The following is a 21,034-nucleotide window of genomic DNA, read 5'->3' on the forward strand; positions in this document are numbered from 1 at the left end:
CTTTTCGTACCGTTCTAGTATGAATTTCCAAAAACCCTGGCTTTCAAGATTCCCAAAATTTCAAGATTCAAGTTAGTCAATCATATAGAAACTTATGATGAATAAGAAATTTATGATTTCGCATAAAATTGGATATAAATGTTCGATTTGCCAATACCAGTATGTTTACATGTACCAGATGAAGTATGACAAGTTAAAAAGCAATAAGTTCGGCCGTGTCGAACTTTGAATACCCTCCATCATTTGGAACAAATTTGGAAATTTTCAAAAAATAAAGTCCTTCTGTTAGAATTTTAAAAAGTACCGAAAATAGCCGTTATATTGGGGTCTATACGACGTGGACCTACATAGGCCTTGTTTGTCATAAGCCATTACCATATTCAAATTCGAAACAATTTTCTGTCACAAGCTATAGCATCCATTACGAACGTCAATACGACATCTCAAAAAATTTCGATGGGTATTGTACCTACCGAATATAGGGAGGTACTGATATATGGGGCCTATACGAAGACCTGTACCTGCATGGACAATTTTCTGTCACAGACTATAGTTCCCATTACGAACTCTAAATACGTAATTTGAAACAATTCCCGTGAATAACGACGCTAAAATCATCAAAATACCAAATTTTGGGAGGTACCGTTATATGGGGGCTATACGAAGACGTTGACCTGCTTAGACAATTTTCTGCCACTGACTGTAGTACCCATTACGAACTCTAAATACGTAATTTGAACCAATTCTGGTGAATAATGACGCTAACATCATCAAAATACCGAATATTGGAAGGTACCGTTATATGGGAGCTATACGAAGACGTTGACCTGCTTAGACAATTTTCTGTCATAGGCTGTAGTATCCATTTCGAACTTTAAATACCAAATTTGAAACAATTCTGGTGAAAAATGTCCATAAAATCATTAAAATACCGAATATCGGTAGGTACCCTTATATAGGGGCTCTACGAAGACGTGGACCTACATGGCCCATTTTCTGTTTTATGCTGTTGTATGTATTACGAACTTTAAATATTAATTTTGAAACAATTCTGGTAAATAATGTCGCTAAAATCATCAAAATACCGAATATCGGGGGGTACCGTTTTATGGGGGCTATACGAAGGAGTAGACCTACATAGCCCATTTTCTGTCTTAAGCCGTAGTATATATTACCAACTTTAAATATTAATTTTGAACCAATTCTGGTAAATAATGTCGCTAAAATCATCAAAATACCGCATCTGGGAAGGTACCGTTATATGGGGGCTATACGAAGACGTGGACCTACCTGGCCCATTTTCAATACCAAAAGTCCTGCAGAAGGAAAAAATGTAAAGAAGGCATATTTGAACGGCATTAAATTAAATGAGTTTTGAAAATTCTCTAATTTGAACATTTTTTTTTTAATTTTTGGTATTTTTTTGTTTTATTTTGGTAACGCGAGAGATTAGATATCATAGAACTACTGGGGAATAAATATTAAGTTCTGACGCATTTTCACCCAGCCGTTTTGGCCACAGCAACCGCCACATGGCTACATATAAAATAACTTAAAAACTTGAATTTTTCCAATAAAATATTATGACTTGCAGTTACAATAAAAAATATTTATATAAATTGAAGAAACGAAAAAAAAAACATTACAGAAAAAATTCAGCAGATTATGAAAAAAGAGCTAAATTTAAAACATTTGAAATGAGATGGTTTCTGGAAATTTGAACTTTAAGTTCCAACTCGAACGAAAAAATCCAAAATGGCACAAAACTTCGAAAATGTTACTAATATTTAAAATTTGATACGAGAATCAAAGTTGGATAATAAGTTTGTCATATGAAAACGATTTTTGGAAATGTGTACTAAATGTGCGAACGGTACTAAATGGTATTAAATTTGGATTTGGAATTTGGGGATCCTGTTGGTTGTAGTTTTGTGGTAAAGAGGTGGAGTTGGAAATGTGGAAAGTTCATAAAAAGTACTAAATAGTACGAAACGAAACTTTATGTTACTTTCAGGGGTAAATTCGAACAAAGTCCGAGGGGAAATTGATCAAAATAAAATTAAGCAATATTTTCGAGATTTTTTTTTTAACACATTGATGCCAAATTTATCTTGATATATATTGGATGTACAGATTTATTTTATTTGGTGACTTATAGCGAAATTTGATGTAGAATATTTGTTCTTTTGAAACTTTCCCCAAAAAATGATGTATTAAGGGAGATTTTGACTTAGAATACACATGTGTTAAATTAACAGTAAAAAAGCGTAAACTTAAAATTTTTACTGGTAGTACATAAATTTCGAGTTTAATTTCCTCAAAAACTATTGTACTTAGATGTACGATTTATTCCAAGATTTATAGTGAAATTTTGTGTAGAACAATTCTTCCTTTGAAATCACCCGCCTAAAATGAAATTTTATATTACTTTGCGGCCTCAACTCGAAAAACGTCCAAGGTGTAAAAATCGATCAAACAAATTATGGAATATTTTTATACCCTCCACCTTGGAAAGGAGGGTATATTAACTTTGTCATTCCTTTTGTAACATCCCTAAATATTCGTTTTAGACCCCATAAAGTATATATATTCATAATCAGCATAAAATTCTAACTCGATTTAACGATGTCCGTCTGTCTGTCTGTCCGTCTGTCTGTCTGTCTGTTGAAATCACGATACAGCCCACATTATTTGACGTAGAGCTCCAAAATTTAGCAGAGCTATTTGCATTGTGTCTAGGATGGTTGGTATTGAAAATGAGATATATCGGTCCACGTTCTGGTATAGTCCCCATATAACGGTACCTCCCGATATTCGGTATTTTGATGATTTATGCCACATTTTTTCACGGATTTGTCTTAAAATTGGTATTTGTAGGTCATAGCGGGTCCCTGAGCGTGTGGCAAAACATTGCATGTATAGGTCCACGTTGTGGTATAGCCCCCATATAAAGGTACCTCCCGATATTTAGTATTTTAGTTTTTTTTTACCACATTTTTTCAACGATTTGTCTAAAAATTGGTATTTGTGGGTCATAATGGTTTCCAGCTCCGGTGGCGGAACATTGCATGTATGGGTCCATAATTTGGTATAGTCCCCATATAACGGTACCTCCCGATATTCGGTATTTTGATGATTTATGCCACATTTTTTCACAGATTTGTCTTAAAATTGGTATTTGTAGGTCATAGCGGGTCCCTGAGCGTGTGGCAAAACATTGCATGTATAGGTCCACGTTGTGGTATAGCCCCCATATAAAGGTACCTCCCGATATTTAGTATTTTAATTTTTTTTACCACATTTTTTCACGGATTTGTCTGAAAATCGGTATTTGTTGGTCATAATGGGTTCCAGCTCCGGTGGCGAAACATTGTAATTATAGGTCCACGTTTTGGTATAGCCCCCATATAACGGTACCTCCCGATATTCGGTAATTTGATGATTTTTGCCACATTTTTTCAGGGATTTGTTCGAAAATTGGTATTTGTTGGTCATAATTGGTTCCAGCTTCGGTGGTGAAACATTGCATGTATGGGTCCATGATTTGATATAGCCGCCATATAACGGTACCTCCCGATATTCGGTATTTTGATGGTTTTTGCCACATTTTTTCACTGATTTGTCTAAAAATTGGTATTTGTGGGTCATAATGGGTTCCAGCTCCGGTGGCGAAACATTGTAATTATAGGTCCACGTTTTGGTATAGCCCCCATATAACGGTACCTCCCCATAATCGGCATTTTAATGGTTTTTGCCACATTTCTTCTAATGTTTCTTTTACCCTAAGGTGGAGGGTATTAAAAGTTTGGCCCGGCCGAACTTAATGTTTTTTTACTTGTTATACCCTCCACCATACTATGGAGGGTATATTAATATTGTCATTCAGTTTGTAACTCCTCGAAAAATTCATGTCAGACCCAACAAAGTATATATATTCTTGATCAGCGTAAAATTCTAAGACGATTTAGCCATGTCCGTCTGTCTGTCTGTGTGTCTGTCTGTCTGTCCGTCTGTCTGTCTGTCTGTCTGTCTGTCTGTCTGTTGTAATCACGCTATCATTCGAACGAATTGAGATAGAAGGCTAAAATTTTGCACACATGTATTTTTTCCCAGTAGGCAGGTTAAGTTCGTAAATGGGCCATGTAGGTCCAAGTTATCATATAGCCCCCATATAACGGTACCTCCCGATATTCGGTATTTTGATGATTTTAGCGACATTATTCACCGGAATTATTTCAAATTTGGCATTTGAAGTTTGTAATGGATGCTACAGCCTAAGACAGAAAATTATCTGTGCAGGTCCACGTCTTCCTGTAGCCCCCATATAACGGTACCCCCCGATATTCGGTTTTTTGATGATTTTAGCGACATTGTTTAACGGAATCGTTTCAAATTTGGTATTTGAAGTTCGTAGTGGATACTACATCCAAAGTCAAAGAATGAGCCATGTAGGTCCACGTCTTCGTATAGCCCCCATATAACGGTACCCCCCATATTCGGTATTTTGACGATTTTAGCTACATTATAAACAGATTTTTCTTCAAGTTTCGCATTTAAATATTGTAATAATTTATGACAAAAGTTGCCTATGCAGGCCCACGTCGTCGTATAAGCATTCGGTATTTTTAAGATTTTAACAGAATTTTTAACGGGTTTTATTTTTGGGGAATTGCCAAATTTGTACCAAATGGTGGAGGGTATTAAAAGTTCGGCCCGGCCGAACTTACAGCTGTTTTACTTGTTTACGGTTAATTTTGTTTTTTGTTTGACTCCTGAAAAAACTCTCCCTTAATCCATCTTTTTTTTTTTTTTAAAGTGTCAAAGGAACAAATATTCTACATCAAATTTCACTATAATTCACCACAGAAAAGAAATTCGCACTTCCAATATATATCAAGAAAATATTTGCATCAATATTCTCAAAAAAGAAAAAATATCCGAAAATATTCCATAATTTTTTTTATCAATTTTCCTCGGACTTTTTTCCAGTTGACCCTTGAAAGTAACATAAAATCTCAAAAAATTTCAAAAGAAAAAATATTCTACACTAAATTTTACTATAAATCTCAAACTAAATCAAATATCTAATTACAATAGTTTTTAAAAAAAATTTAAACCGAAATTCGCTTCCAAACAAAGACAAAATCCCACTTCATACATAATTTTCTGGAGAAAGTATAAAATGAAGAATTATTCTATATGAAATTTCATTGTGAGTCTCTGAAGAAAAGTAATTTGTATTCTGGATTTTTACCATAAGTAGTAGTAGAAGTACATAAATATTCAACTTTAATTTTCTTAAAAATTATTACATTTTTATTCTTAACAATATATGGTTTATTTTGAGGTTTATAGTGAAATTTTGTGTAGTTTTTTTTTTTTTTTTTTTTTTTTTGAAAATTTCTGCCTAATATGAAATTTTATGTTACTTTACGACGTGAACTTGAAAAAAGTACAATAAAAAATTACGGAATATTTTTTTTGAGAATGTAGATGCAATATAGCCACTAAAATGGCATCCAATATGCCAGATGAGCCGCTGAAACAACGGCGAACAAATCGCATGCTGGTTAATGCGTGAGACTTCGTTAGATCCCAGTTTTTAATGTCATCTCCTTATATACTATATGCTCAACTCGAAAGAGAAAAATTATCCAATAAAAAAAATAAAAAGAAGGTTTTAGGACATCTGACCAAAATTAGTTATTTTCACGAAATAAAATTTATTCGAATTTAGGAATTATAAAAGTTATAATTATTTTGAAACGTTTTACTTTTTTCATAAATCATATAAACTACAGAAATTCATGTAACTTCAATAAGTTCCAATTATCCAATTTTATCGACAACGGCAGCGCCAAGACCTTCAACAGCTTTGCCGGCCATATGGCTCTAGAGGGAGGGATAAATAATCATTTATTTTAATTTTTCATCCATTTTTACAAAATATGTCGTATATTCTACACGTTCTTCAACTTACGCCAGCTCTAATATAATCTCCCTTATTTCCGCCTTTTTTGCCCTTGGCCTCAATTTGACCGGTAGCAATGGCCAATATAAGGGCAACCAGAGTGAAGAGATGCAAGAAATTCATATTGGATTTGATTTGATTTCTAATGAATTTGATTTCTTAACAAGAGATCGGTTAATTTGTGTCTGAAGATTCTGAGTTAGAATTTGGGTTTATATAGGCAATAAATCTTGTGGTTAATTGCTAGAGTTACAAATAGTGTAGCAAAGACAGTATTAGAAGAAAGTTGTTTGAAAACCAAACGTAATTTCCTCAATTGATATAAATAATTTCCGCAACGTATTTTATTTTAGCTAATCGATTAAGTTAAGTGGCCGCAAGGCAAGCTATTATATTAAGTTGATGTTTCAGTTAGTAAACATTAAAACATCAACCTCAAATACCTTGCCTATTGTGAATCAATGCAAGGCATTCGAACACCGTTAATGTATCACGCTTCCAACCCAAGTCAAAATCTCCCTTGATACATAATTTTTTGGCAAAGTGTCAAAGGAATTAATATTCAGATCCACGTCTTCGTATAGCCCTCATACAACGGTACCTCCCAAAATTCGGTATTTTGATGATTTTTACCTCATTATTCACCGGAATTGTTTCAAATTACATATTTAGAGTTCGTAATGGATGCTCCAACCTATGACAGAAAATTATCTATACTGGTCCAGGTCTTCGCACAGCTCCGATATAACGGTACCTCCCTATGTACGGTATTTTGATGATTTTATCTACATTATTCACCGTTTATTTTAAGCTTCGAATTTGAACATGGTAATGGCTTATAACAAACAATGCCTATGTGGGTCCACGTCGTATAGACCCCAATAAAACGGTATTTTTAAGATTTTAATAGAATTTTTAACGGATTTTATTTTTGGGAGATTTCCAAATTATCTTTATCCGATATCAGGTTAATTGTGCGACAAATGCCCAATTAAAGTACAAATGACCAGAATTTTTAGTCTAGAAGCAAGTACACCAAATTTGGTGAAAATTCGTTCCGAAATAGCTATAGCTCCCATGTATGTTTCATTCGACTTGGTTTTTAAGTACCTCATATTCGTAATATGCATTTAACAATATTTATATTTGGTACCAGATATCTTATAGAGCTCGGAAATACCTCTGCCCATTTTTATCAAGATTGGATTAGATTTGGATATATCAGCCACATATATCTTCAACCGATTTCAGCTTAATTATGCGCCAAATGGCAAATATCACTCTTATTGACCTGAGTTTTGGTACATCCGACCGAATTCTGTCCAGAAGCAAGTACGTCGAATTTGAAGAAAATCGGTTCTGATATATTCGTAATAAGCATTCGACAACAATGATATTTGGTACAAGATATCTTTCAGAGCTCAGAAATACTTTTGGGAAGATTTGGGTATAGCTCCCATATATATCCTTAATCCGATTTGAGGTTTATTGTTCAAATAATTAATTATTTTGTTACGGGAGCTCTACTAAATATGCATAGTTGGCCCGGCCCCGACTTTTGAGTTTTCCTCAAAATGCTAAAATTGGATAAAGTTGCGAAAACATGGCCAAAACGTAAACAAGCTCTATTCCTTTACCCAATACCAAATTTAGTACCAATTAGTATTTTTCGAACAACATAGACCTGCATTACAAAATTGAGGTTAACAGCCCTATCCCTTCAACCAATACCAAAAAAGTACCATTTAGTACTTTTCGTGCAAAAATAGGTTGTTTTTCCAAATTACCTCCAAATCTCGAACATAGATACTATCAGACTATCCCTTCAACCAATACCAAATTTAGTTCTATTTCATATCTCAACCATATCTCAACACCAGATACCAAGAGAAACCTCAATATTATTAACTTTGGTCTATAATATCCCTTTGTATCCCTTTGTATATCGGCAAATTTAGTACTTTTTTCGAAATGTATGTTATGTCAGCAGGACTTTTGGTATTGAAGATGAATCATGTACCGCTTTTTCGGTATGTTGGTGTTTAAGCGACATTAATTAGCAGTAATTTTTCAAATCTGGTGTTTGAAGTTCGTAATGGATACTACAGCTTATGACAGAAAATTGTCAGTGCAGATCCACGTCCTCGTATAGTCCCCATATAACGGTCCCTCCCGATATTCAGTATTTTGATAATTTAAGCGACATTATTTACCGGAATTGTTTCAAATTTGGTATTTGAAGTTCTTAATAGATACTACAGCATAACACAGAAAATGAGTCAGACATGGACCTAGTCTTCGTATAGCCCTCATATAACGGTACCCTCCAATATTCGGTATTTTGATGATTTTAGCGACATTATTTACCGGAATGGTTTCAAATTTGGTATTTGAATTTTGTAATGGATAGTACAGCCTATGATAGAAAATTGTCTGTGCTGGTGCGCGATAGTATTTGGCATTTATTTTGATGCCACGGTCGATTAATGAGAGCAGAGAGCGACCATCGGCTGTTATGGCGGCCCACACTATCACCAAGGCCGGCGCTTGAGTTCTGGTGGCCAACCGAAGGGGCACATTTTCAGCTGACCTCTTTGGCAAGTAAACACGATCATTTTGTTTGTTTACAAACTGTTGGACAACGAATGTTTTCTCATCGAAGAAAACCAAATTCGGCAGTTCACCACCTGTCGGTCATGCGAGGCAACTTTTTTGCTCTTTTAAGTCTATTTTCTTTCTCTTGCGGTGTAAGTTCTTGCACTTTTTGAAATTTCAATGACTTTATCCCGGGCTCACTTTTCAATATTTGCCGAATGAAATATTGCGATATGTTCAACTCACGAGCCATTATTCGGACTGCGACTATAACGCTTGAATTCCATCACGAATAACTTTTTTTCTGGAGGATTCTCACCAAAATGCTTTTGTACGCTTGTAAATAATATAATGAGCTGTCACTGGAATAATTTTAACAGCTGTCGGACGAGTAGCTTAGATATGGCAGCAGTCTGAAGTTGGTTGCAGCTTTTTAATCTCACCCTGTATGCTTGATAAGCCGCTTAGCCACCGTCGTAACGCATCGTATACTGGTTGATGAGTGGGATTTTGTTACATTCCAACTTTCAATGTCATCTTCTGAGGGCATTATAAGTTCAACTCGAAGGAGAAAAATTATCCAATAGAATAAAAACATAAAATAATTTTTTTTTTGGGACATCTGACCAAAAGCAGCGATTTTCAGAAAATAAAATTTATTTGAATTTCAAAATTAAAAAAATATATTTTTTTTTCAAATAATTGCAATTTTATTATAACTGATGTAAATTACAGAAATTCATATAACTTCAATAACTTCCATTAGAATTTAACCACCAATTTTATCGACAACGGCAGCGCCAAGACCTTCAACAGCCTTGCCGGCCACATGGCTCTAGAGGGAGGATAAATAATTATTTTTAATAATTTTTAATTCAGTTTTTGCAAAATATAGCGTCGATTTTAAAAGTTTTTCAACTTACGCCAGCTCTAATATAATCTCCCTTATTTCCGCCTTTTTTGCCTCGGGCCTCAATTTGACCGGTAGCAATGGCCAAGATAAGGGCAACGACAGCGAAGATATACAAGAAATTCATATTGAATTTGATTTGATTTCTAATGAACTTGACTTCTTGACAAGGGAACGGTTGATTTGTGTCTGATGATTCTGAGTTAGAACTTGAATTTATATAGGAAAAAATCTTGTGGTTAATTGCTGGAGTTACAAATAGTTTATCGAAGCGAAGACAGTATTAGAAATAAGTTGTTTGAAAACCAAACATATTTTCCTCAATTGATATAAATACCTTGTATTCTAACCGCAAGGTAATAATATTTAATTGGGAAATTTCAAGTTGTTTTATTTTTACTAAACATAGTAAACTTTTTATTGGAAATTTTCTGAAGACAACAAATAGGCTTGAAACACCGTATATGGGGTTAGAATCTTTAAATTTATGATATAGGTGGCAATTGGTAGAAAATTCCTACTTCATTCATACATTCTAACAGCTAGAATATTGAAATTTCGCACATTTTTCTAGGTTTTTGTTATACCTTCAGCCATGTGGCTAGAGAGAGTATATATCTTTTTATACATCCAAAACGTGCCTCATCGAAATAAAGGTTTAAACCATAGGATTCTTAGGACAAAATCCCACATTTGGAGTCGGTCTGGAGCTGTTCTTTCGTCCGTCCGTCTGTTTTTCTTGCTGGTACGCACGATATCTCTCAAAGGTAGCATCCAATTTGATCCATGTCAAACTTAGATCGAGTTCGAAGATGGACACTGTCGGTTCACTCCTTCTGGTATCTCCCGCAAAAGGTCAAAATTAAAAAAAAAAACAAGTTAAAAAGTATCAGTCGGTATTGCCGCCAGATATATACCCTCAGCCTATACACGATTATTTAAATATATTTTGACTAGATTATTCAAACGTTTGACCCTCCATGGAGCAGGTCCCGAAGGAATGGGCCAATATTGCCCATTTCCTATCGGACCCAAAAATACGATATAAATATTGCGACAGATGTGCCAAGTCTAAATGGAATCGGATGTTTATTTGGCGTTTTATAAGCTTCCTGGGTACTCAAAATTTCAATATTTTGGAGGGGAGGTACCAGAAGGAGTGGACCGATGTATTGCCCGTTCACACCAGACCATAGGTTAATACAAATATTAGGATGTGTGAAATTTGAAGACAATCGGACTCTTACATCACATTTTATGAGAGTTGTAATTATTCAAAATTTTGACCATTTGTGAAGGAGGTACTTGATGGAGTGGACCGATATTGTCCATTTTCGCACCTGACCTAGCACTGACGCAAATATTTGGATTTGCAAAGTTGGACCAAAATCGGATTATCCTTTCTCTTTCTGTGCAAAAAATATATTTTTTGAAAATTTCGACCTTTTGTGGGTGGAGGTACTAGAAGGAGTGAACCGATATTGCCCATCTCCGAACTGGATCTAAGTTTGAGAAAAATATTACGATGTACCCAATTTGGACCAAATCGGATACTCCCTGCGAGAGTTATCGTGCGCACCAGCCAGCCAGACAGACAGACGGACGGACGGACATCGCTAGATCGGTTCCAAATGTTCTGAAACGGATTTGGTCCAAAGAGACCTAGGGTCTATAACCGTTATTTCGACTAGGCACGTTATGGCCGTATCAAATGATATATTCCCTCTGTAGCCATATGGCTGAGGGTATAATTACAACACAAAAAGAGAATGAATAATCCGATTTTGCTCCAGCTTAGCGAGTTCTAACGTTTCCATCAATGCTAGGTCATGTGCGAAGATGGACAATATCGGTACACTCCAACCAGTACCTCCCCCACAAAGGGTCAAATTTTTGACTAATTATAACTCTTATAAAATGTGATATAAGTGTCCGATTGTCTTCACATTACACATCACAATAAATTTATTATCCCAAGGTCTGGTGTGAATACGGAACATATCGGCTCATTCCTTCTGGTACCTCTCCCGTAAATGTTCAAAAATTTTAATATCTATGAATCTCATAAAACACGATATTAACATCCGATTCCATTCAGATTTGGCACATCTCAATATTTCCATTAACACCAGATCATTTATAAAGATGGTAGAGATGGGGCCATTCCTTCTGATACCTCCCCCACATTGGGTTCAAGAAAAACAAAACGCTCTAAGAATGTGAAATAAGCATTCAACTTTCTTCAAATTTTACACGCACAAACATTTTCAATATCTCTTATGAAGATGATATATATCTGCTAACCCCTCCTTATACCTCAAAGAAAAAAAAAAATACAAGTAAAAAAGCAGTAAGTTCGGCTAGGCCTACACAATTGGGACGAATTTAGAAATTTTTCAAAAAATAAAATCCATTAAATTTAATAAATCTTAAAATATTATTGAGGTCTATACGAAGACGTGGATTTACATAGCAATTTTTGTCATACGCCATTGTAATATCCAAACACGAAACCTAAAAAAAATCCGGTGAATAGTGTAGCTTAAATCAGCAAAATAATGAATATAGGGTGGTACCCATATATTGGGGCTATACGAAGACCTGAACCTGTATAGACAATTTTCGGTGACAGAATGTTTTTACCCATTACGAACTACAAGTACGAAATTTGAAACAATTCCGATAAATAATGTCGCTAAAATCGTAAAAATACCGAATATAGGGAGGTACCCATATATGGGGGCTATCACCAATTAGGTTCTCTAAATACGAAATTTAAAACACTTCTGGTGAATGATGCCCTAAAGTCATAATAAAATACCGAATATCGGGGGATACCGTTGTATAGGGCTTATACATTATCGTGGAGCTATATAGACAATTCTCTTATAGAGGGGTAAAGTACTTGGAAAGATCTTCTTGTGTGGATTTTCAGACAATTCCATTAAAAAAGGGAGCTGCAAGCATCAAAACACCGAGTACAGGGAGGTACCGTTATGTGGTGGATACACGATATCGATATCTATATAGACAATACTCTTGCAGGGGGAAAGAAACTCCTTGCGTGAATTTTCAGACATTGAAAATTTTGCTTCATATCTTAATTCGTTTCGACTCTAGCGTGAATACCACAGACGGACTCCTGGAAATAATCTGCGTCGATTTAGCCATATCCGTCGGACTGATCGTCAGTTAAAATCATGATAGAGCTCTGCCAAAATGAGGTCCACGGTGCCTTGTAATTTTTGATATTTTCGAGGTTTTTGTCCAAATTTCCAACCATATCTGCTGTTATTTAAAATGTCGGCTTCTCTGTGGGGAAGATTTACTCATGCGGATTTTAGTCAATATAGGTGCACTTTAGTCAATATAGGTCCTTGAAATAATCTGTGTCGATTTAGCCATATCCGTCGAACTAACCGTCAGTTAAAATCATCATAGAACTCTGCCAAGATCAGGTCCACGGTACCTTCTGATTTTCGTTATTTTCGAGGTTTTTGTCCAAATTTCCAACCATATCTGCTGTTATTTAAAATGTCGGCTTCTCTGTGGGGAAGATTTACTCATGCGGATTTTAGTCAATATAGGTGCACTTTAGTCAATATAGGTCCTTGAAATAATCTGTGTCGATTTAGCCATATTCGTCGGACTGATCGTCAGTTGAAATCATGTTAGAGCTCTGCCAAAATGAGGTCCACGGTGCCTTGTAATTTTTGGTATTTTCGAGGATTTTTGTCCAAATTTCCAACCATATCTGTTGTTATTTAAAATGTCGGCTTCTCTGTGGGGACGATTTACTCATGCAGATTTTAGTCAATGTAGGTTCACTTTAGTCAATATAAATCCTGGATTTTTTTTTGTCCAAATTTTCAACCATATCTGCTGTTATTTAAAATGTCGGGTTCCCTGTGGGGAAGATTTACTCATGCGGATTTTAGTCAATATAGGTCTCCTTTTTTATATAGGCCGCGGTTTAACTTCGGGAAGTGGGGGAATGTCTTAGACAGCCAACTATAACTCCCAACAGTAACCCTGGATGCAAAGATATTTTCTGCCCACTGGGAACAAGAAATGCCGACTTTCATTTTTATTGAAAATTTATGAAAATTTTAATTGAAAATGTGACTTTTTTACAAATGAAGTAATAAACTTAAAATGCCTTCATATTCATACTACGGCGGAGGGTATAAAAACAACTACACTACCTTAACATATAAATGACATCGGTATTCTGTTTTAAATTTTAATCCAAAAAATAAAAAATATTTCAAAATGTCATTGGTTCAAAAAATAATCCTCAATTTAAAAATTGGAATTTTTATTTACAACAAAAGCTAAACACAAATTTTGAAAACAATGCCACACATCAATCAATTAAGTAAATTATTGTACACATTTGTGTAGTCCCTCAAAAAAAAAAAAAAAAAAAAAATAAATAAAATAAAATAAAAACAATCTAAATATTTCCCTAACATTTTATATAGCCCAAAAGAATAATTTATTTAGTATCTATAACATGCAATTATTTTATTACAAATTCACACACACACACACATGCTCACACGCAAGTTGGCACAAATATTCATTGAGTTCTAAAATCAATATTTACATTTAACACCATATCCATGATTATGATCAGCAGATGTATGTGTGTGTGTGAGTGAATGTGTCCATACATATGTAAAGTGTTATTACAAATTAAAATAAAAACTAAATAAATATTGGGGCAACAATTTATAAATGAAACACTCTACATTAAATCATGGTAATATATTAGGGTCGGTTTGTTACTATGGCCAGTAATAAGGTAGGAGTAGAGTGGCCCTCATTCTTCACTTAAATGTTATAAAGTCTGACAGACTTAAAGGTTCATTAACACCCAGATGAAACAGCTGAAGCTAGAATATTTAAATTTTGGGTGAGGGTCACTCTTGATCCGAAGGGGTCAGATAAGGCTGGGTTTTTGGAAATTCGTACTAGAACGGTACGAAATGCATTTAAAGGTAATAAATATGGTAGTATTAAATTTAGTACAAATTGAATTTTAAGGAACGGATAGATCTGGAATCCTGAAACTTGAAATTAACATTACTGGCGAAGTGTAAGATTGAGAAACGGAAGAAGGTTTCGAAATGTGCTCTTAAAGGCTCGAAAAGTACTATATAATACTAAATTTGGTACAATTTAGTTTTGGGTGAACCGAAAAAAGCTTGATTTCTGAAATTTAGAAATAAGATTACTATTGCATTGTAGGACTGACGTATGTAGGTAGTTTTGGAAATTTGTACTAAATTTAGTACAATTTTAATTTGTAGGAGAACCAATAGAGCTAGAATCCTGAAATTTGAAAATAATCTAAAATCTAGAAATTTTGTGAGGGGGCCACTCTTGATCCGAAGCGGTCAGATAAGGCTGAGTTTTTGGAAATTCGTACTAGAACGGTGCGCAAAGTATTAAAAGTTACTAAATATGGTATCCTCTGTATTTGAGGAAACAATAGAGCTAGAACTCTTAAATTTGGAATGAGGGTAACTGATGGAGTCTATGATGAATGTACCATAGGGTTTTTGGAAATTCGCACGACAAGTATACGAAAAGTACTAAAATATACTACATTTGGTAACATTTTCTATCATGTGGACGATTAGAGCTAAAAACTGCAATTTCGAAGTAGAATCATGGGAGTGGCCGAAAAATGGCTCGTGAGCTGAACATTTCGCAATATTCCATTCGGCAAATATTGAAGAATGAGCTCAAGGTAAAGCCATTAAAATTCCAAAAAATGCAAGAACTTTAACCGCTACAGAAAGAAAATAGACAAAAGAGCCAAAAAGTTGATTCACTTGATCGAAAGTGGTGAACTGCCCAATTTGGTTTTCTCCGATCAGAAAACAATCGTTGTCCGGCAGTTTGTAAACAAACAAAATGATCGTGTTTACTTGCCAAAGAGGTCAGCTGAAAATATGCACCTTCGGTTGTCCACCAGGATTCAAGCACCAGCCATTGTGATTGGGTAGGCCGCCATAACAGCCGATGGTCGCTCTCCGCTAGTACTAATGGACCGTGGCATCAGAATAAATGCCGAATATAATCGCGAAAATATTCTGGAGGGTGTATTAAAGCCTTTGGGCACGCAAACATTTTGGCCGCAGACCTTGGACATTCCAAAAGGACTCAGCACCATCTCACTCAGCACGCGCCACCCATGAATGGTTACAAAATGAGGTTTCTCGCTTCAAATCCAAAATCTCCGGATACCAATCCCTTGGACTATTGTTTCTGGAGTATTTTGGAAAGCAATGTTGGCACTAATGTTGGATAGGTCTGGAATCTTAAAATTTAATATTGAGGTATGTGTTGATATCTGGGGCTGAGGTATGATCGTAATTTATATATAATTTTACGAAAAGTGCTATATCGTATTAAATTTGGTATTGGGTGAAGGAATAGAGATGAAATCCTGAAATTTGAAATGAATGTCACTGTTGGCGTCTTATATTTGTACGACAAGTACTAATTGGTACTAGATTTGTTATAGGGTGAAAGGATAGGGTTGAAATACTCAAATTTGATATTGTGGTCTCTGTTGGTATCTGAAATTGAAATATGGATTTGGTTTTGGAAATGTATACTATATTTTTGTACGAAAGGTACTAAGTTGTACCAGATTGGGTATTGGATGAAGGAATACAACTAGAATCCAGAAATTTAATACTGAGGTCTCCATTGGCATCTGAGATTGAGATATGGGGGTGGTTGTGATAATATGTACTATAAGTGTACGAAATTTACCAAATTGTATTTAAATTGGTAGTGTGTGCATAGAGCTGAAATTCTGAAATTTGGGATGGATGTCACTATTGGTGGTGGTGGGTTTGGAAATGCGAACTATACCACGTACCAAATTGAACTAAATTTGTTACTGGGGGAAGTTTAAATTCTGAAATTGTATATTCAGGTTCCTGTTGGTATCTGAGGTTGAGATATAAAGATTGTTCTGAAAATCCGTCCTATATCTTTATGAAAATAAGGAAATAGTACAAAATTTTGTATTGAGGCCTCTTTTGCTATCTGGTGGTGGTGGTTTTGCAAATGCGTACTATAATTGCTTGAAGAGTACTAAATGGTCCTAATTTTGGATTATAGATTGTATTTGGAGACAGTTTTTATACCCTCAGCCATATGTCTATAGAGGGTATATACAATTTGATTTCAGAACATTTGGAGTCGATCTAGCGATGTACGTCCGTCTGTCTGGCTGGTGCGCACGATAACTCTCGAAGGGAGTATCCGATTTGATCCAAACGGGGTACATCGAAATATTTTTGTCAAACTTAGATCAAGTTCGTAGATGGGCAATATCGTTCCACTCCTTCTGGTACCTCCCCCACAAAAGGTCGAAATTTTCAAAAATATATATTTTTGCACAGAAAGAGCAAGGATAATCCGAAATTGCTCCAACTTTGCATATCCTAATATTTGCGTCAGTGCTAGGTCAGGTGTGAAAATGGACAATATCGGTAAACTCCATCAAGTACCTCCCCCACAAATGGTTAAAATTTTGAATAATTACAACTCTCATAAAAGGTGATGTAAGATTCTGATTGTCTTCAAATTTCGTACATCCCAATATTTATATTAACCCAAGGTCTGGTGTTAAGATGGGCAAAATCGGTCCACTCCTTCTGGTACATACCCCACAAATGATCGAAATTTTCAGAAAAAAAATATTTTTTGCACAGAAAAAGAAAGGATAATCCGATTTTGCTCCAACTTTGCATATCCTAATATTTGCGTCAGTGCTAGGTCAGGTATGAAAATGGACAATATCGGTCCACTCCATCAAGCACCTCCCCCACAAATGGTTAAAATTTTGAATATTTACAACTCTCATAAAACGTGATGTACGAGTCCGATTGTCTTCAAATTTGACACATCCCAATATTTATATTAACCCAAGGTCTGGTGTTAAGATGGGCAAAATCGGTCCACTTCTTCTGGTACCTCTACCACAAATGGTCGAAATTTGCAAAAAAAAATATTTTTCTGCACAGAAAGGAAAGGGAAGAAATAATCTAATTTTGCTCTAAATTTGCAAATTCTAATATTTTAAGATAATCGAACATAGGCTGAGAGTATACAGCTGTCGGCAAAACCGACCGATCCCTTTTTACTTATTTTTTTATTTCTTTCCTAGCTTCCTCTGCCTGTGTAGGGCATCAGTTCAATTCACAACTTCAGCTAACATTTTCCTGCTAATTTCTTTGTCTGTATTCCATTTCAAAATATTTTTTTTTTAATTCCACAAAAGCGTGTAAATGTTTGAATAAATGTAATATTTATATGTGTATGTAATTTAGATTTTATATTTTCAAAAAAATATATACAATATATGTATATATACACATGCATATTCGCGTGAGTGCAATACAAACAAACCTGACACACAAAGGGACACTTCAATTTATTTATTATTATTTTTTCAAATAAACCAATCATACATTCATTGATTATATCGCAAACCTGTGTACCCTGTCGTTTTTCACCGAAAGTCCCTCCCCAAATAACAGATCCTACCTTAGTTAGCCAATACCTGATCAAATTTACATTTCTCTCCCAACGCACACACACACACACACACACACACACAAATAATATACGAACACTGGACTGCAAAAAGTAATTCAATGAAAACAACAACGAAAAAAAAAAACAAATCACTCAACATAAAATCATTTTCCAGGCAGCAACAAAAAAGGACGACATTACGTGATAGTATCTGGACGTTATTTAATGCCAGGATACAACGTTGAAGTTTTAGTTTAGTTTTTGTCGCCGTTTGCATAGTTTCCATTTTTTTCTCTCGCACAGTTACAATGTCAGTGTCAATCAAATGTGAATTGTACGTTACATTGGACAGTTGTCAATAGGTGGCGGAGGGGATGGTCGACAGCAGAAAGGGAGGGATTGGGAGGTGTATTGAACTTGATGATGTCACGGAAGTGTTTGCAGAAAAATATTATTTCCATGCGATCTATTTGCAATTGATGGTTGATTTTGATACTGAAACTTAACATTTTACGGGAAAATTAAAAAACTAAAATTTAAAAAAATGTCAGTTAACAAAAAACGTAGAATAATAATTTTTGCAAAAAATATTCTTTAAAAAATCCACGTTTCTTCAACTGATGGTCGTTGAAAAAATATTCTTTAAAAAATCCATGTTTCTTCAACTGATGGTCCTTGGAAAAAGTTCTTTAAAAATCCATGTTTCTTCAACTTATGGCCCTTGAAAAAATATTAAAAAAATCCAAGTTTCTTCAACTGATGGTCCTTGAAAAAATATTCTTTAGAAAATCCACGTTCTGACGGTCGTTGAAGAAACTATTCTTTAAAAAATCCACTTTCCTTCAACTGATGGTCTTTGAAAAAAAAAATTAAAAAATCCACGTTTCTTCAACTGATGGTCCTTGAAAAAATATTCTTTAGAAAATTCACGTTTCTTCAACTGATGGTCCTTGAAAAAATTTTCTTTAAAAAATCCACGTTTCTTCAACCGATGGTCCTTGAAATATATTCTTTAAAAATCCACGTCTCGTGGATCCTTGAAAAAATATTCTTTATAAAATCCACGTCTCGTGGATCCTTGAAAAAATATTCTTTATAAAATCCACGTCTCGTGGATCCTTGAAAAAATATTCTTTATAAAATCCACGTCTCGTGGATCCTTGAAAAAATATTCTTTATAAAATCCACGTCTCGTGGATCCTTGAAAAAATATTCTTTATAAAATCCACGTCTCGTGGATCCTTGAAAAAATATTCTTTATAAAATCCACGTCTCGTGGATCCTTGAAAAAATATTCTTTATAAAATCCACGTCTCGTGGATCCTTGAAAAAATATTATTTATAAAATCCACGTCTCGTGGATCCTTGAAAAAATATTCTTTATAAAATCCACGTCTCGTGGATCCTTGAAAAAATATTCTTTATAAAATCCACGTCTCGTGGATCCTTCAAAAAAATATTCTTTAAAAAATCCACGTTCTTGGAATCTTTGAAAAAATATTTTCTAAAAAATCCACGTATCTTGAATCTTTGAAAAAATATTTTCTAAAATATATCCACGTCTTTTGAAACTTTGAAAAAATATTTTTTAAAAAATCCACGTATCTTGAATCTTTGAAAAAATATTTTTTAAAAAATCCACGTCTCTTGAATCTTTGAAAAAATATTTTTTAAAAAATCCACGTCTCATGGATCCTTGAAAAAATATTCTTTAAAAATCCACGTCTCGTGGATCCTTGAAAAAATATTCTTAAAAAAATCCACGTTTTTTGGATCCTTGAACAATATTCTTTAAGAAATCCACGTTTTTTTTTTGATCCTTGAAAAATATTCTTTAAAAAATCCACGTTTTTTGGATCCTTGAAAAATATTCTTTAAAAAATCCACAGTTTTTGGACTTTTGCTCCTTGAAAAAATATTATTTATCTGCGTTTCTTTGTCTTTTGGTCCTTGAAAAAATATTCAGTGAAAAACCAATGTTTCTTGGATCCTTGATAAAATATTCTTTAAAAAATCAATGTTTCTTGGATCCTTAAAAAAATATTCTTTAAAAAATCCACGTTTCCCTGAAAAAAAAAAAAATTAAAAATCCACGTTTGGAAGGTCCATTAAAAATATTCTTTAGAATCCACGTTTCTTGGCCCGAAGATCATTGAAGTTCTTTTTAAATGCACTTTTCCTTGTCCAATGACATTGGCAAAATATTAAAAAAAATATGTACATCCCAATATTCTTATAAATTAAGCTCATAAAATTTCTTCCACAAATCACCAAGTTACTTTCCATCCTTTCCGAAAAAATTATCTGATTATCCTCAAACAAAAATATCTGTTCTTTCTGCTCTAAATATGTTAACTTTTTGCCAAGTATCTGTTGTTATGGTTTTTTTTTGCTATTTTTATGGTACTTCGATGTGATTTATTTGAAAAAATTGTAATAGTCTCGAGCCAAAGAAAGAAAAACAAGCTAAACGTTTTGCTTATACCTAGATGGGGTTACGACCATATATCAAATCTAAACAATGTTGCCAACAAGACCACAAAATTTTTATGGCCACGAACACACACACATGCATGCAGACGCTTCTGCTGACCACCAAGCCAATCTGGGGGAGGCAAAAAACAGCAATACATTCCACAAACAAAAACTACAATGGTAATGGTTTTTAAATTGTATTTGCAAACTTGTTGGGGTCCTACCGAACAACAAGAAACGGGAGGCACCAACACATCGACAAAACAAACACACATTGCCTTAATTTATTTTATTGCATTAAAGCAATTTATCAAATTGCATTTCATCATTATTATCAACACGCTGACACATGGAGTTTTTTGCTTTGAGGAATTCAGAGAGAATGGGAAGTAAGGCCATAGAGGGATATGGGTTATTTCGTTTGTTTTTTGTTAAGAATATTTTTTTCAAGGATCCAAGAAACCTGGATTTTTTAAAGAATATTTTTTTTCAAGGATCTAAGAAACGTGGATTTT

The 21,034-nt window shown here is 34.4% G+C and overlaps 1 protein-coding gene and 2 long non-coding RNA genes across 3 annotated transcripts in view; 1 reads left to right on the forward strand and 2 right to left on the reverse strand.

The window, feature by feature from the left end:
* The window catches only part of LOC101899204 (muscle M-line assembly protein unc-89), a 293,843-nt gene that overhangs the window by 226,524 nt on the left and 46,285 nt on the right, over positions 1–21,034 (forward strand). The gene's annotated exons all lie outside the window — the stretch shown is intronic.
* LOC131806047 (uncharacterized) lies at positions 5,700–6,145 on the reverse strand. The gene is made up of 2 exons (XR_009343940.1): positions 5,981–6,145; positions 5,700–5,892 (listed from the first exon to the last, which is right to left on the reverse strand). It is a non-coding gene; the product is annotated as an uncharacterized LOC131806047 (long non-coding RNA).
* Positions 9,253–9,661, reverse strand: LOC131806046 (uncharacterized). Its single transcript, XR_009343939.1, has 2 exons — positions 9,490–9,661; positions 9,253–9,401 (listed from the first exon to the last, which is right to left on the reverse strand). It is a non-coding gene; the product is annotated as an uncharacterized LOC131806046 (long non-coding RNA).

Source organism: Musca domestica, unplaced genomic scaffold (genome assembly GCF_030504385.1).
Source record: "Musca domestica strain aabys unplaced genomic scaffold, Musca_domestica.polishedcontigs.V.1.1 7, whole genome shotgun sequence".
Classification (NCBI taxonomy): domain Eukaryota; kingdom Metazoa; phylum Arthropoda; class Insecta; order Diptera; family Muscidae; genus Musca; species Musca domestica.